This window comes from Oratosquilla oratoria, chromosome 41, assembly GCF_046742065.1.
Source record: "Oratosquilla oratoria isolate Oo_2021 chromosome 41, ASM4674206v1, whole genome shotgun sequence".
Taxonomy (NCBI): Eukaryota; Metazoa; Arthropoda; class Malacostraca; order Stomatopoda; family Squillidae; genus Oratosquilla; species Oratosquilla oratoria.
Genome location: NC_134817.1, coordinates 27,772,197 through 27,789,590, shown reverse-complemented (window position 1 = coordinate 27,789,590; position 17,394 = coordinate 27,772,197).

The window sequence follows — 17,394 nt, the reverse complement described above, 5'->3', positions numbered from 1 at the left end:
AATCCTTAAGGAATCGATACAAACAACTTATGAGGTCACAGTTACAATACAGGAAAGAAATCATATGCCTGGGTTCTATTCCAGTATCACGCAAACACATTTTTATTTATTTATTATTATCATTGTTATTATTGTTATTATTATTGTTATTATTATCATTATTATTATTATCATTATTATCATCATCATTATTATTATTATTATTATTATTATTATTATTATTATTATTATTATTATTATTATTATTATTATTATTATTATTATTATTATTATCATTATTATTATTATTATTATTATTATTATTATTATTATTATTATTATTATTATTATTATTATTATTATTATTATTATTATTATTATTATTATTATTATTATTATTATTATTATTATTATTATTATTATTATCATTATTATTACTATTATTGCTACTACTATTATTATTATTACTATTATTATTATTATTATTATTATTATTGTTGTTATTATTATTATTATTATTATTATTATTATTATTATTATTATTATTATTATTATTATTATTATTATTATTATTATTATTATTATTATTATTATTATTATTATTATTATTATTATTATTATTATTATTATTATTATTATTATTATTATTATTATTATTATTATTATTATTATTATTCTATTTATTTATTTTTAGCATTTGAAATGTTACATCGGGATAGGCTAGGTTAAGTTCGGTCAGATTAGGTTAGATTAGGAGCTATTGGACAATGTAAGTTTCATGTTTAAATGTCCGTGTTTGTGTGATTCTGGAATTTTACCACTTCCTGATGATGCTATCACACTTAAAGGCCGCTTCACGCTGGGCTGATTTTCGCCAACCATTGTTAGTTCGTTTGAGCAGAAACGACTTGGATTACAATCTTCTGCTTTTCGATGAATGTCTAATTACCTTTGCGTCATAGACTGAAAAAATGAATGTCATACTAAGGATAAATATTTACAAAAGTTAGATACAACGTTCTTAGGGGAAGTGTAGAATAATGCAACCAAAGTTTTCTACTAGATATTCAAACTCATAACGGTTGGCGAGAATCGGCGCCTGACGACGACATTCGTCTCCGCCACAACCTTCTTCTCAGTAGCCAAAGGGTTGTAGTCCATCTCGAGTACAAAGCCCCTCCGCGCCTGACAGCCCTTTTAATTCTATTCTTCCTGCCGGCGGGTGATTTTATTCGTCTCTGCAGCACCTCAATAGCGAAGAGATCAAGATTTTAGTCAGCGATATGGTAAATGTCCGTTTTCGTCCCTGTAGTGCAATGTTTCTCCACCAGGGGGCACGGAAACCTACCAAGGGTTCAGCCGGACAGGGAATTCAACATGTTGCTTTATTAATTTCGTAAATACACACGGATTTCTTTTATTTTATTTTTGCGCCCTGTTAGAACAATGAAAACAATCCGATGATAAACCCCAGTCCCTGTGATTTTTTTTTTATTAAAGATTCTTACATATCTTAAAATGACCATATCCTGTATAATCCCGTACCAATGGGTCCCCTAAATACATAAATCGATGTAAGGGGCCCACAAAGCCTGAAAGGTTGAGAAATACTACTGTAGCGGATTAAAAGGCCTAGCGAGCTCCTCCATTGTGTTCTTCCCCCCGCAAGCTACAAGGGGAAAAGTGAGAGGAGCGAAGAACCTAAAGGAGAAGCAAGAGGGGCGGAAGGTTCACGAGAGGAATCTAACAAAGGAATACGAAAGGAGAGATAAGGAAGAGGTGGGGGGGGAGAAAGGATGGAGGAAAAGGCGAAAAAGCGAGAGAAAGGGAGACGCACGCAGACTAAAGGAGAGGGAGGAGGAGGAGGAAGAGTTCCTGAGGCGGAAGTCAGGTTACGACCTGCAAGGGAGATAGACAGAGAGAGAGAGAGAGAAACTCTGAATATAAGACAACGCGGAGACGCAAGAAAAGGAAATACGTGCAGACACGAAAGACGAGAAAGAAAAGAAGAGGAGGAGGAGGAGGAAGGAGAAGAAGAGAGGCGTGGGCAGCGAGAAACCGGTGCAGAAACCGAGTAATGGCCCGAGAGGAAGTCGGATGAAGCCTGGCGCTGTTGCATCAACCAGAAGATCGGAAGAAAGGGAGAGAATGGTGAAAAGGTCTTAATAGACAGGTGAAAGGGAGAGAAGAAGAGAAAAGGGGAAGTTATTGTATATGTATATATATATATATATATGTATGTGTATATATATATATGTATATATATATATCTATATATATATATATGTATATATATGCAAAGTAGACCACTTGGAAAAAGTGGTCTACTTTGCATAAGTGAACACACGTACCCGTGTTCTTATTAGCATGTATATATATATATATATATATATATGTATATATATATATATATACATATATATATATATATGTGTATACATATACATATGCAAAATAACCACAGGAGAAAGGAAACTTGTAGACAATAAGTACTTTCGTATATTACATCTTCAGACTAAATGACAGAGAACAGAGTTGGGTTTTAAATATAAGGGTCAGGTGGCAACCATAGGGGGGAAGGGGGGGAGACAATACAATGTGAGGAGGGGGGATGACCTTACCCTTATCGACCTGACCAACACATAAGGGTCAATCTGGCGGAAAGATCTGGGTGACCATTTGGGTTATCAATTTATCACATTTAAAATTACCATAGCTTAAGTTTATATTTTTGTCAAACGTGCCAGATATTAAGCAAGATTCTATTATATTTCTTTCTTGCAGGCTTTTTAGCTAAAGGAAAAAGCCTGCAAGAAAGAAACACAATAGAATCTTGCTTAATATCTGGCACGTTTGACAAGAATGTAAACTTAAGCTAAAATGGTCACCCAGATCTTTCCGCCAGATTGACCCTTATGTGTTGGTCAGGTCGATAGGGGTAAGGTCATCCCCCCTCCTCACATTGTATTGTCTCCCCCCTTCCCCCCTATGGTTGCCACCTGACCCTTATATTTAAAACCCAACTCTGTTCTCTGTCATTTAGTCTGAAGATGTAATATACGAAAGTACTTACTGTCTACAAGTTTCCTTTCTCCTGTGGTTATTTTGCATTTTTGTATCACGGTGATGTGATTGCTTGCATATATATATATATATGTGTGTGTGTGTGTGTGTGTGTGTGTGTGTGTGTGTGTGTGTGTGTGTGTGTGTGTGTGTGCGTGCGTGCGTGCGTGCGTGCGTGTGTGTGTGTGTGTGTGTGTGTGTGTGTGTGTGTGTGTGTGTGTATTTACCTAGTTGTATTTACCTAGTTGTATTTTGCGGGAAGGGGAGCTATGCTCGTGATGTCCCGCCTTTGTATCTTGCAGTGTCTAGTTTGTTTTTAAACTCATGAATGGTTTTTGCGCATACTATTCCATTGTCCAGTTTGTTCCAAGTGTCCAAAACTCTATGAGGAAAACTGTTTTTCTTCAGTTCTCTTCTATAGCTATGTTTTTTTATTTTCTTTCCATGTCCTCTTGTGTTTCTTTTGTCCCAGTTAAGTAAGTTCTCACTATCGAGTACCTCTGTGCCTTTCATGATTCTGTAGATGGTCAATAGGTCACCTCTCTCTCTTCTTTGCTCCAGTGTCGGTAACTCCAGTTTAGCCAATCTCTCTTCGTATGATAGGTTTGCAAGTGCAGGTGCCATTTTTGTAGCTGCTCTTTGGATTCTTTCTATTTTCTTTATATTCTTTTTGGTACTGGGGGACCACAATGTCGCTGCATACTCTAATCTAGGCCTTATCAATGTAACCAATATTTTTTTCATCATGTCTTCGTCCAAGTATGTAAACGCCACTTTTATTGATCTTAGCAAGTTGTAAGTCTCCCCGACAATTTTGTTAATCTGTATATCATAGGACAAGTCGTTCGTGATAATTACTCCCAAATCTTTTTCGGATCCTACTTTCTTTACTTCTTTGGTTCCAATTGTATATTTTCCTGATATTCTGTTTTTGCTTTTTCCAAACTCCATTATGCTACACTTCTTAGTATTAAAGTCCACTTCCCATTTCTGACTCCAGTTCCATACCCTATTTAGGTCTCCTTGCAGTGCTTCACAGTCCTCATCAGTTTCTATTTTCCTTAGCAGTTTGGCGTCATCGGCAAAGAAGCTCATGTAGCAGTTCACGTCCTCATCCATGTCATTCATATAGATAGCAAACATTATTGGTGCCAGCACAGATCCTTGCGGTACTCCACTGATCACCTCTTTCCAGTCTGAATATTTTTCTCTGAGCACTACTCTCATCTTTCTACCAGTCAGAAAGTCCTCTATCCATTTTAGTAGGTTTCCCTGTATTCCTCCTATGTGTTCCAGTTTTTTTTAGTAGTTTTCTGTGTGGTACTTTGTCAAAGGCTTTTTGCAAGTCTAGGAATGCACAATCAGCCCATCCATTTCTTTCTTGCACTATGTCTATTAGTCTTGAGTAAAAGCATATTAAGTTTGTGGAGCATGATCTTCCTTGTCTGAATCCGAATTGTCTTGGGTTTAATATGTCATTGTCTTCCAGATGTTTTACCCATCTATTCTTGATTATTTTCTCACAAATTTTGGCAATGGTGCTTGGTTAGTGATACTGGCCTATAGTTGGTGGGTTCTTCTTTGTTTCCTCCTTTGTGTATTGGTACAATGTTAGCGTTTTTTCCAGTCCTCGGGTATCTTTCCTTCTTTGAGTGAGCTGTTTATTAAGATGTGTATTTTGTCTGTTAGTTCTTCTTTGCACTCCTTTAGAATCCAATTTGCAATACCGTCCGGGCCATGTGATTTTCTGACATCCAGCCTTGATAAATGTTCTGATATTTCCTTTAGTGATGCTGTAAACTCATTCATGAGGGGAGATTTCTTGTTTTTGTCTATGTCACAATTTGGTATTTTCTCTCTGGTGAAAACAGATTTAAAGTGATTATTCATGACTTCGGCCATCTCTAAATCTTCTGTGTATTCTATGTTTCCTTGGCATAGTTTCACCAATTCCTGTTTGTTTTTAAGTTTACCATTCACATACCGATAGAATAGTTTGGGTTGCTCTTTGCATTTGTCTATAATATCCTTCTCATGGTTCCTTTTCTCCTCTCTTCTCACATTAACATACTCATTTCTATAGTTAACATAAATTTGCCATTTGCTTTGTTTTTTGTCTTTTCTCCACTTTTTCCAAGCTTTGTCCCTTCTGTCTTTTGCCTCACTGCATCTTTTGTTGAACCAACATTTAATGTACTCTCTCTCTCGCTTTTGTCTTGGTACATGCCTGTTTACCCCTTCATTGTAGTTTTCCATCAATATATTCCATTTCTCTTCCACTGCTGTTTCTTCCCTGTAAAATATTTCCCAGTTTGCATTCCGGAAGAATGTCTTTAGTTTTGTAAAGTCTGTTTTGTTGTACCTCAGTCTTCCTTTCCTATGCTTTTCGTTCCTCTCTATGTCTATTTCTTCCTTTAGTATAGTTTCGATGAGTACATGGTCACTCTTTCCAATTGGTGTCTCATACTGGACTTTATGCACTATTTCAGGCTCTGTTGTAAATATTAGATCTAGTTTCGATGGCTCTTCATTATTTCTGTACCTTGTGTTTTCACGGACCCATTGGGTCATTGTGTACTCCATGGTCATATCTAGCAGTACATTGCCCCACGAGTCATCTCCTCCTTGCACTGTCATGCTGTCCCAACAAATTTCTTTGCAATTGAAGTCCCCCATAACTACCAGATTACCCTTACCCATTAGTATCTCATTGAGTGATTTTCTTGTGTCATCTAGCATTTTTGTATGTTCGATTTCTTTCCAAGCGCTTGTTTTTGGAGGCACATAAGTCACCACAAACTTTCTACTTTTCATATTCTTGCCTTCGACTTTTATCATGATCAATTCAGCATTACCTTTGCCCTCTGCAATTTTTGTCACCTTTAGGTCTTTCTTGGCCAAGAACATGATTCCCCCTCCCTGTTTCTTGTCCCTGTTTTTTATCCAGTAGTTGTATAAACCTTGTCCGATAACAGTGGATGGTATTTCACCTCTTAGTTTGGTCTCTACAATTCCCATTATGTCTGGTTTTTCTTCTAACAGATAATCATTGAGTTCGTTCAGTCCCGAAATTAGTCCGTCAATGTTGGTATAGGCCACTTTTAATTTTCTTCCTTCTCCCTGGTTTCTTCTTCCCTTGTTTTGTTCGTTTTGAAGCGCCATTGTCTTAATCTCAAGTCTATTACTCTCCACTGGAATTCTTTGCATTCTGTCTCCGATCTTTTCAAGTTTTTTTCCTTTGCTTCTTCTCTTAGTGCCCTTTCTTTTTCTAATTCCTCAGTACTCATTTCTCTTTTTATCCATATCTTATTGTATTATTCACTCTTTGCCAAGTTACCTACTTGGCAAAGAGTGAAAAATACAATAAGATATGTATGTATGTATATGTATGTATGTGACTTATGTGTGTGTGTGTGTGTGTGTGTGTGTGTGTGTGTGTGTGTGTGTGTGTGTGTGTGTGTGTGTGTGTGTGTGTGTGTGTATGTTGGAGAGATTGGTGTAGGGAAATTCCAGGGTGGAACAGATGTACTTTATTCTCTAACGTTTCGACAGCCTTCTTCAAAGAGAAAAAACAGACAACTGGACATACGCTGCATATACCTAGCGGAATTTCCCTACACCGCCCTCTCCAACCATGGGTCTTTACACTTGTCAATATATATATATATATATATATATATATATATATATATATATATATATATATATATATATATATATATATATACATGTAAAAGTGTGTGTGATTCACCATGGTCTTGGATCACGTGCTGGACTCGTGATCGACAGTTATTAACCTCCCAAATGAGAGCTCAGAGGTCGTATGACCGATCTATGGGTATTACTGTGACCTTACACGCACACCCACACACAACTCCCCGCCCACGAGAGTTGGAGTAGCACCCCGTAGCGAAGCGATACTAAAATTATTTCAGCCCTGGGCGAGAGTCGAACCCGGACCGCCGTAGTGGCAGGCGAGAACTCTAACCACAGCGCCACGAGGCTGCACGTAGTTTCCATTATCATGTGTGTGTGTGTGTGTGTATTCACCTTGGTCTTTGGATCACGTGCTGGACTCGTGATCGACAGTTACATCACTCCCGGAAGAGAGCTTAGAGCTTGTATGAGCGATCTATGGGTAATGCTGTGACCTTACACACACACACAACTCCCTACCCACGAGAGTTGGAGTGACGACTCAAAGCGCAGCGATACTGAAATTATTTCGGCCCTGAGCAGGATTCGAACCCGGACCGCTGTAGTGACATTCTGGGACTCTAGTAGCCAACCGCACCTCCGAGTCGTGTGCATTTGAAAGAGAAAGAAAAGAAGACCTAAGGCGGCGGGAACTGGAGAAAAGAAAACAAAATGAAAATCAGAAATACAAAATAAGAACGGGTGGTGCCAGGCACAACAAACCTCGCCCGGCAACACCTCAGTACTCTTTCAAGGAATGGGTCATCATTATCGTTATCATTATCGTCATCATTATCGTCATCATTATCGTATCACATTTGGTATAGGTCATGTGATGCTACATGCAACGTCATATATGTTGATAGTAACATAAGAACTTAAGAGCGGAGGAGACCTCAAGAGACCAAAAGGCCTACACTAGGTAGTTCCATGTCTCTTACTATCTTTCATCCCTATCCATAAATTTATCTAATCTTCTGTTAAAAACAACCAATTGTTTCAGCGCTCACTACATGGTTACTAAGTCTGTTCTATCCGTTCGCAAACACCTATCCATCTATCTGAAAACATTTCCGAATCAAGGTTCCCTAGTTATATCTAAGTAATTCTAATTTTGAGGATCATTTTGTCTTTATGTCAATTGTCAACTCATCTATGATATTTAATCGGTTCATTCATTAATTCATTAATTTATTCATCATCATTATTATCATTATTATTATTATTATTATTATTATTATTATTATTATTATTATTATTATTATTATTATTATTATTATTATTATTATTATTATTATTATTATTATTATTATTATTATTATTATTATTATTATTATTATTATTATTATTGTTGTTACTATTATTATTATTATTATTATCATCATCATCATGATCATCATGATCATTGTTATCATTATTATTATCATCATTATTACTATTATTATTATTATTATTATTATTATTATTATTATTATCATTATTATTATTATTATTATTATTATTATTATTATTATTATTATTATTATTATTATTATTATTATTATTATTATTATTATTATTATTATGATTACTATTATTATTATTATTATTATCACCATTACTATTATTATCATTATTATTATTATTATCATTATTGTTATTATTTTATTTCATTTTATTTTTATTTACTTATCTATATTTATTATTATTTATTTATTTATTTATTTATTCATTTATTTATTTTTTATCTATTCATTTATTTATCTATTTTACTATTACCCGCCCAGACTTTGTGCCGATCTGGAACTTTGATGCACTATGCACAATGTACAGTCGTTTTCGATTTAAGACCCTCTGGATATCAGCACCAGTCTAGGTCAAACTATAATATGTTTACGATCTGATGCATAGCTAGATGGCAACTGGCAGAGGATTAATATCCGTCTTGATTTGTTGGAAATCTAACCATTTTTAGAAAGTTGCGTCAACATTCTGTTTATTTCTTCATGTATCTATTCACCTATTTGTTTATGTATTTTTATATTTATGTTTATATAAGTATATGTATTTGTTTATACATTTAACTATTTATCCATGTATTTATTTATCTATCTATTTTTATTCGTTTGTTTATTTATGTATATATTCACTTACATATTTTTTTATCTATTTATTTATTTATTGACTTGTTTGTTTATTTATATATTCATCTATCTATTTATTCATTTATTTACTTATTTATTCATTCATCTATCCATTCAATTATTCATTTATTTTTTATCATTATTATTTTCTTGGTTTTGAATTTGATCACTTTATTCTCATAAATTGATCATCGGATCATGTGGAGATTACTGCCAGCCCCCCCCCCCCCTTCCCTCATGTCGGTTGACCCCATCATCTGTTTTGCCACATTGTCGTCAACCATAAAACAAACAAACTCGACCAAAATCAATACCCCATCGGCCTTCGTCCGGATAAGGAACAACGTTGTAAGGAAGTTGCAAGTTTATCTTAAGGTGGCGGCACACTAGGCATTTCTCGCTAGCATGCAGCTTGCTTTTGCTACTTCGCTTGAGTAGAAACAACTTCGGTTACGATCTTTTGTTTACAAATTTCAAAATATCAGATTACTCTTGCGTCATTTAGTGAGAAACTGAATGACGAACTATGAGAAGTTAAAAAACGAAGTACCAAAAGCAAGTAGCATGCTAGCCTAGTGTACCAGCACCTTTACTTCGTAAAGTAAGTTAACGTTATTCAAAGTTCGCGTGCATAATAGGGTGATCGATATGATTCCCCTCAGAATGGATGTTCCATTCATATCAACCTCTTTATCCACTTTATTTTGTAGTTTTAGAAAGGTGTCTTCGCATGTAAAGGAGTTATAGATTGACATAGTCACGTTTAGTCTCGATTTTTCTTTTGGATGTCTAATCACGAGCAAAACTTTTGACCTAACGCTGTTTTCACAACGTCCACACACACACACACACACACACACACACACACACACACACACACACACACACACACACACACACACACACACACACACACACACACACACACACACACACACACACACACACACACACACACACACACACACACACACACACACACACACAGACGCACACACACAGACACACACACACACACACACACACACACACACACACACACACACACACACTTTCAACGAACGGACGGCTTGAAGAACGCTCTGAAGAAAAGTGCAGATTGTGGATACCAACGCAAAGAGAAGTGCCTTTTTGTATTTGCAGGGGGGGGGAAATTGCTCGTGAGGTAGTGGGAAAGTAAGGAAAGAGGAGAGGGGGAGGGATTGCTGGGGAAATGGAAGGAAATGAGGATGTGGTGGACTTGGCCCAGGCAGACGGGCGTAAGGTCAACATGAAACGACCACCGGACCAGCTCAGTGATGACGAAATGGCAAATAAAAATGTAAAGATTAGAAGTATAGAGAGGAGCAATACAGAAGAAAGTGACGAGAATATGTTCCAGGGATTTAAAGAGGGTGGGGGGGACACAACCCCCCCCCCGACTGATAAGACTAGAGGAGAGAGTTGATAAGGTGATCGAGGACTTGGAGCGTAAGTTAGGTAACGTAGACTCCATTTTCCAAAGAATTGAAAGGTTGGAACAACTAGAGAAGGCTAACAGAAACTTAACTGAAGAAATAGAGGACCTAAAAAGACAGTTAGGAAATGTAAAGGAGGAGAATGAGAAATTGAAGAAGAATAGTAATGAAAACAGAGAGAAACTAGCTACAGAAGCTAAAAATTGGAGAATAACTCAAGAAGGGAATAAGGTTTCATTCACTGACATAGTCAAACAGCAATTGAAAGAACATAATGAAGACTCAGTTATTAAAGTGATGAGACAGAAGGAGAATATAGTAAGAGAATTAGCTGACAAAAAGAAATGTATAATTATATTAGGAATGGAAGAGAAACATAACCCAGATAGAACCGCAAGAATCAAGGAGGAAAATGAAAGAGTAAGCAGTTTATTAAAATTAGTCCAGGAAGATGAACCAGAAATTATAAAGGAAATTGAGGAAAAATTCAGACTCGGAAAATATAGTACAGATAAGACCAGACCAATTAAGATTAAATTCAGGTCACAAACAACAGCAGAGAAAATTCTATCCAAGACAGGGAAACTAGCAACAAATGATCAATATAAAAAGGTATGGATAAAAAGAGAAATGAATAAGGAGGAAAGAGAGGCAGAAAAGCAGAAAAGAATTGAAGCTAAGGCAAAAAACGAGGAAAGAACGGAGTCAGAGAAAGAGAGATTCTATTGGAGAGTAGTGAACATGAAAATAAAGCAGTTCGACATACTAAAGAAAAACATAAGGGAAACAGAGAATACAATGGAAGTGGCAGAAAACTAAGAGTGTCTTACACAAATATAGATGGATTGATAACAGGATTGAATGAACTGAATGATTATTTGAAAGAAAAAGAACCGGACATAATGGGAATTGTAGAAACAAAATTAAAAGGCCCACTACCACCCAACAGTGTAGGACATGATACATACAATTATTGGATTAGAAACAGAGAGAAAAAACAAGGGGGTGGAGTTATGTTCCTGACTAAGAAGGATATAAACGTGAAAGGTGTCATATATGGAAAGAATACAGTAGAGATGATTATGATAGAAGTGGAAGACCGAGATAAGAAGAGCAGAAAATTTGTGATCAATTATGTGCCTCCGAAAACAGCCTCATGGGAGGAGAGTGAACATAAAAGTATGTTAGAGGACACAAAGATAGCATTAACTAAAATAATGGAAGACGGAGGAAGAATAGTTATGATGGGCGACTTTAATTGCAAAGAAATCTGCTGGGAAGAAATGACAGTAAAGAGTGGTGATGACTCATGGGGAAATGCTCTACTTGAGATGATTACTGACCATTCAATGACACAATGGATACAAGAGAACACTAGGTATAGAAATGAAGAAGAACCATCGAGGCTAGACTTAATAATTACATCTGAACCTAGAATAGTGGACAAGATTGAATATAAAACACCAATAGGTAAAAGTGACCACATATTGATTGAACTGGAACTTAATGAAGAAAAATATATGAAAAGAAATGAACAATATAGAAAAGGAAGAATGATGTATGAAAAAACAAACTTTGATAAAATAAGAGAATTCTTCCAACAAGAAAACTGGGAAGAAATATACAAAGAAGAAACAACAGTGGAAGAGAAATGGAATATTTTGACAAAAATTTACAAAAAAGGAGTGGAAAAGTATGTCCCAAGACAAAAACAAGAAAAAGAATATGTAAAATGCTGGTACAACAAAAGTTGTAGGGAGTTAAAGGACAAAAGAGACAAAGCCTGGAACAGATGGAAAAAAGACAGAAGACCTGAAAAATGGAAAATATATACTGGTTATAGAAATGAATATGTACAAAAGTGCAGAGAGGAAAAAAGAAAATATGAAAAAGATGTTATAGAAAAGTGTAAAGATCAACCAAAACTATTCTACAGATTTGTAAACAATAAACTGAAAAAACAAACAAGACTTAGAGAAATTAAGACAAGGAGGAGTTGAATACACTGAGGAAATGGAAATGGCAGAAATTATGAACAAACATTTTAAATCAGTATTTACAAGGGAAAATATACAACCTGAAGAGATTGAGTGGAAGGAAAAAGTCCCCCCTATGGAAGAAATAGAAGTAACAAAGAATGAAATATTGACACACTTGGGTAATTTTGATGTCAGAAAATCGCATGGGCCAGATGAAATAGCAAACTGGATTCTGAAAGAATGCAGGAATGAACTGGCAGACAAAATACATAGCATAATAAGCAGTTCCTTAAAAGAAGGAAAAGTTCCAGAAGATTGGAAAAAAGCAAATATAGTACCTATATATAAAGGAGGAAATAAAGAAGAACCTACCAACTATAGACCAGTCTCTCTAACAAGTACAATAGCAAAAATATGTGAAAGAATTATCAAAAGTAGATGGGTAAAATACTTGGAAAAAAACAACGTACTAAATCCAAGGCAATTTGGATTCAGACAAGGACGATCATGCGTCACCAATTTAATATGTTTCTATTCAAGGCTAATAGATATAATACAAGAAAGAGATGGATGGGCTGATTGTGCATTTCTAGACCTAAAAAAAGCTTTTGACAAAGTACCACATAAGAAGTTGCTTAAGAAATTAGAATATGAAGGAGGAATACAAGGTAAATTGCTAAATTGGATGGAAGACTTTTTGCAAGAAAGAAAAATGAGAGTAGTGATAAGAGATCAGCACTCAAAATGGAATGAAGTAATAAGCGGTGTCCCGCAGGGAACAGTTCTGGCCCCAATAATGTTTGCTATATATATTAATGATATGGATGAAGGAATTGAAAGCTATATGAGCTTCTTTGCAGATGATGCAAAATTACTGAAAAGAGTGAAAACTGAAGAAGATTGTGAATCACTACAGAGAGATCTAAATAAAGTACAAGAATGGAGTAGGAAGTGGGAGATGGAGTTCAATACAAAAAAGTGTAGTATAATGGAATTTGGAAAAAGCAAAAACAGAATAACAGGATCATATAATTTGGGAGAAGAAGGAATAAAAAAAGTAGAAAATGAGAAGGACCTGGGAGTCATTGTTATGAATAATATGTCACCTGAGAAACATATAAATAAGATTTTTGGAGAAACTTATAATTTAATAAGAACAATCAAAGTGGCATTTACATACCTGGATGAAGAAATGGTGAGGAAAATCCTAATCACCCTGATAAGACCAAGATTGGAATATGCAGCAACGATATGGTCACCAAGTACAAAAAAATGTATAAAAAAACTTGAAAGAATACAAAGAGCAATTACAAAACTGGCACCAACACTCTCAAAACTATCATATGAAGAGAGACTACAAAAACTTAAACTACAGACACTAGAGCAAAGAAGAGAGAGAGGAGATTTGATAGCTATTTACAGAATCATGAAAGGCATAGAAATTACTGATAGAGAGAATTACTGATAGAGAGAATCTGATAAAATGGGATGACAGAAATACAAGAGGACACGGAAAGAAAATAAAAAAAGACAGCTATAGAAGAGATTTTAAAAAGAACAGCTTTCCTCACAGAGCAATAGACAGTTGGAACAAGTTAGATGAGAAAGTGGTGTGTGCAAAAACAATACATGAATTTAAAAATAGTTTAGATAAAATGAGATATGAAGACGGGACCCACGAGCATAGCTCCCCTTCCCGTAAAATACAACTAGGTAAATACAACTAGGTAAATACACACACACACACACACACACACACACACACACACACACACACACACACATACACACACACACACACACACTTTCAACGAACGGACGGCTTGAAGAACGCTCTGAAGAAAAGTGCAGATTGTGGATACCAACGCAAAGAGAAGTGCCTTTTTGTATTTGCAGGGGGGGGGGGAAATTGCTCGTGAGGTAGTGGGAAAGTAAGGAAAGAGGAGAGGGGGAGGGATTGCTGGGGAAATGGAAGGAAATGAGGATGTGGTGGACTTGGCCCAGGCAGACGGGCGTAAGGTCAACATGAAACGACCACCGGACCAGCTCAGTGATGACGAAATGGCAAATAAAAATGTAAAGATTAGAAGTATAGAGAGGAGCAATACAGAAGAAAGTGACGAGAATATGTTCCAGGGATTTAAAGAGGGTGGGGGGGACACAACCCCCCCCCCCCCGACTGATAAGACTAGAGGAGAGAGTTGATAAGGTGATCGAGGACTTGGAGCGTAAGTTAGGTAACGTAGACTCCATTTTCCAAAGAATTGAAAGGTTGGAACAACTAGAGAAGGCTAACAGAAACTTAACTGAAGAAATAGAGGACCTAAAAAGACAGTTAGGAAATGTAAAGGAGGAGAATGAGAAATTGAAGAAGAATAGTAATGAAAACAGAGAGAAAATAGCTACAGAAGCTAAAAATTGGAGAATAACTCAAGAAGGGAATAAGGTTTCATTCACTGACATAGTCAAACAGCAATTGAAAGAACATAATGAAGACTCAGTTATTAAAGTGATGAGACAGAAGGAGAATATAGTAAGAGAATTAGCTGACAAAAAGAAATGTATAATTATATTAGGAATGGAAGAGAAACATAACCCAGATAGAACCGCAAGAATCAAGGAGGAAAATGAAAGAGTAAGCAGTTTATTAAAATTAGTCCAGGAAGATGAACCAGAAATTATAAAGGAAATTGAGGAAAAATTCAGACTCGGAAAATATAGTACAGATAAGACCAGACCAATTAAGATTAAATTCAGGTCACAAACAACAGCAGAGAAAATTCTATCCAAGACAGGGAAACTAGCAACAAATGATCAATATAAAAAGGTATGGATAAAAAGAGAAATGAATAAGGAGGAAAGAGAGAGGCAGAAAAGCAGAATATAATTGAAGCTAAGGCAAAAAACGAGGAAAGTACGGAGTCAGAGAAAGAGAGATTCTATTGGAGAGTAGTGAACATGAAAATAAAGCAGTTCGACATACTAAAGAAAAACATAAGGGAAACAGAGAATACAATGGAAGTGGCAGAAAACTAAGAGTGTCTTACACAAATATAGATGGATTGATAACAGGATTGAATGAACTGAATGATTATTTGAAAGAAAAAGAACCGGACATAATGGGAATTGTAGAAACAAAATTAAAAGGCCCACTACCACCCAACAGTGTAGGACATGATACATACAATTATTGGATTAGAAACAGAGAGAAAAAACAAGGGGGTGGAGTTATGTTCCTGACTAAGAAGGATATAAACGTGAAAGGTGTCATATATGGAAAGAATACAGTAGAGATGATTATGATAGAAGTGGAAGACCGAGATAAGAAGAGCAGAAAATTTGTGATCAATTATGTGCCTCCGAAAACAGCCTCATGGGAGGAGAGTGAACATAAAAGTATGTTAGAGGACACAAAGATAGCATTAACTAAAATAATGGAAGACGGAGGAAGAATAGTTATGATGGGCGACTTTAATTGCAAAGAAATCTGCTGGGAAGAAATGACAGTAAAGAGTGGTGATGACTCATGGGGAAATGCTCTACTTGAGATGATTACTGACCATTCAATGACACAATGGATACAAGAGAACACTAGGTATAGAAATGAAGAAGAACCATCGAGGCTAGACTTAATAATTACATCTGAACCTAGAATAGTAGACAAGATTGAATATAAAACACCAATAGGTAAAAGTGACCACATATTGATTGAACTGGAACTTAATGAAGAAAAATATATGAAAAGAAATGAACAATATAGAAAAGGAAGAATGATGTATGAAAAAACAAACTTTGATAAAATAAGAGAATTCTTCCAACAAGAAAACTGGGAAGAAATATACAAAGAAGAAACAACAGTGGAAGAGAAATGGAATATTTTGACAAAAATTTACAAAAAAGGAGTGGAAAAGTATGTCCCAAGACAAAAACAAGAAAAAGAATATGTAAAATGCTGGTACAACAAAAGTTGTAGGGAGTTAAAGGACAAAAGAGACAAAGCCTGGAACAGATGGAAAAAAGACAGAAGACCTGAAAAATGGAAAATATATACTGGTTATAGAAATGAATATGTACAAAAGTGCAGAGAGGAAAAAAGAAAATATGAAAAAGATGTTATAGAAAAGTGTAAAGATCAACCAAAACTATTCTACAGATTTGTAAACAATAAACTGAAAAAACAAACAAGACTTAGAGAAATTAAGACAAGGAGGAGTTGAATACACTGAGGAAATGGAAATGGCAGAAATTATGAACAAACATTTTAAATCAGTGTTTACAAGGGAAAATATACAACCTGAAGAGATTGAGTGGAAGGAAAAAGTCCCCCCTATGGAAGAAATAGAAGTAACAAAGAATGAAATATTGACACACTTGGGTAATTTTGATGTCAGAAAATCGCATGGGCCAGATGAAATAGCAAACTGGATTCTGAAAGAATGCAGGAATGAACTGGCAGACAAAATACATAGCATAATAAGCAGTTCCTTAAAAGAAGGAAAAGTTCCAGAAGATTGGAAAAAAGCAAATATAGTACCTATATATAAAGGAGGAAATAAAGAAGAACCTACCAACTATAGACCAGTCTCTCTAACAAGTACAATAGCAAAAATATGTGAAAGAATTATCAAAAGTAGATGGGTAAAATACTTGGAAAAAAACAACGTACTAAATCCAAGGCAATTTGGATTCAGACAAGGACGATCATGCGTCACCAATTTAATATGTTTCTATTCAAGGCTAATAGATATAATACAAGAAAGAGATGGATGGGCTGATTGTGCATTTCTAGACCTAAAAAAAGCTTTTGACAAAGTACCACATAAGAAGTTGCTTAAGAAATTAGAATATGAAGGAGGAATACAAGGTAAATTGCTAAATTGGATGGAAGACTTTTTGCAAGAAAGAAAAATGAGAGTAGTGATAAGAGATCAGCACTCAAAATGGAATGAAGTAATAAGCGGTGTCCCGCAGGGAACAGTTCTGGCCCCAATAATGTTTGCTATATATATTAATGATATGGATGAAGGAATTGAAAGCTATATGAGCTTCTTTGCAGATGATGCAAAATTACTGAAAAGAGTGAAAACTGAAGAAGAT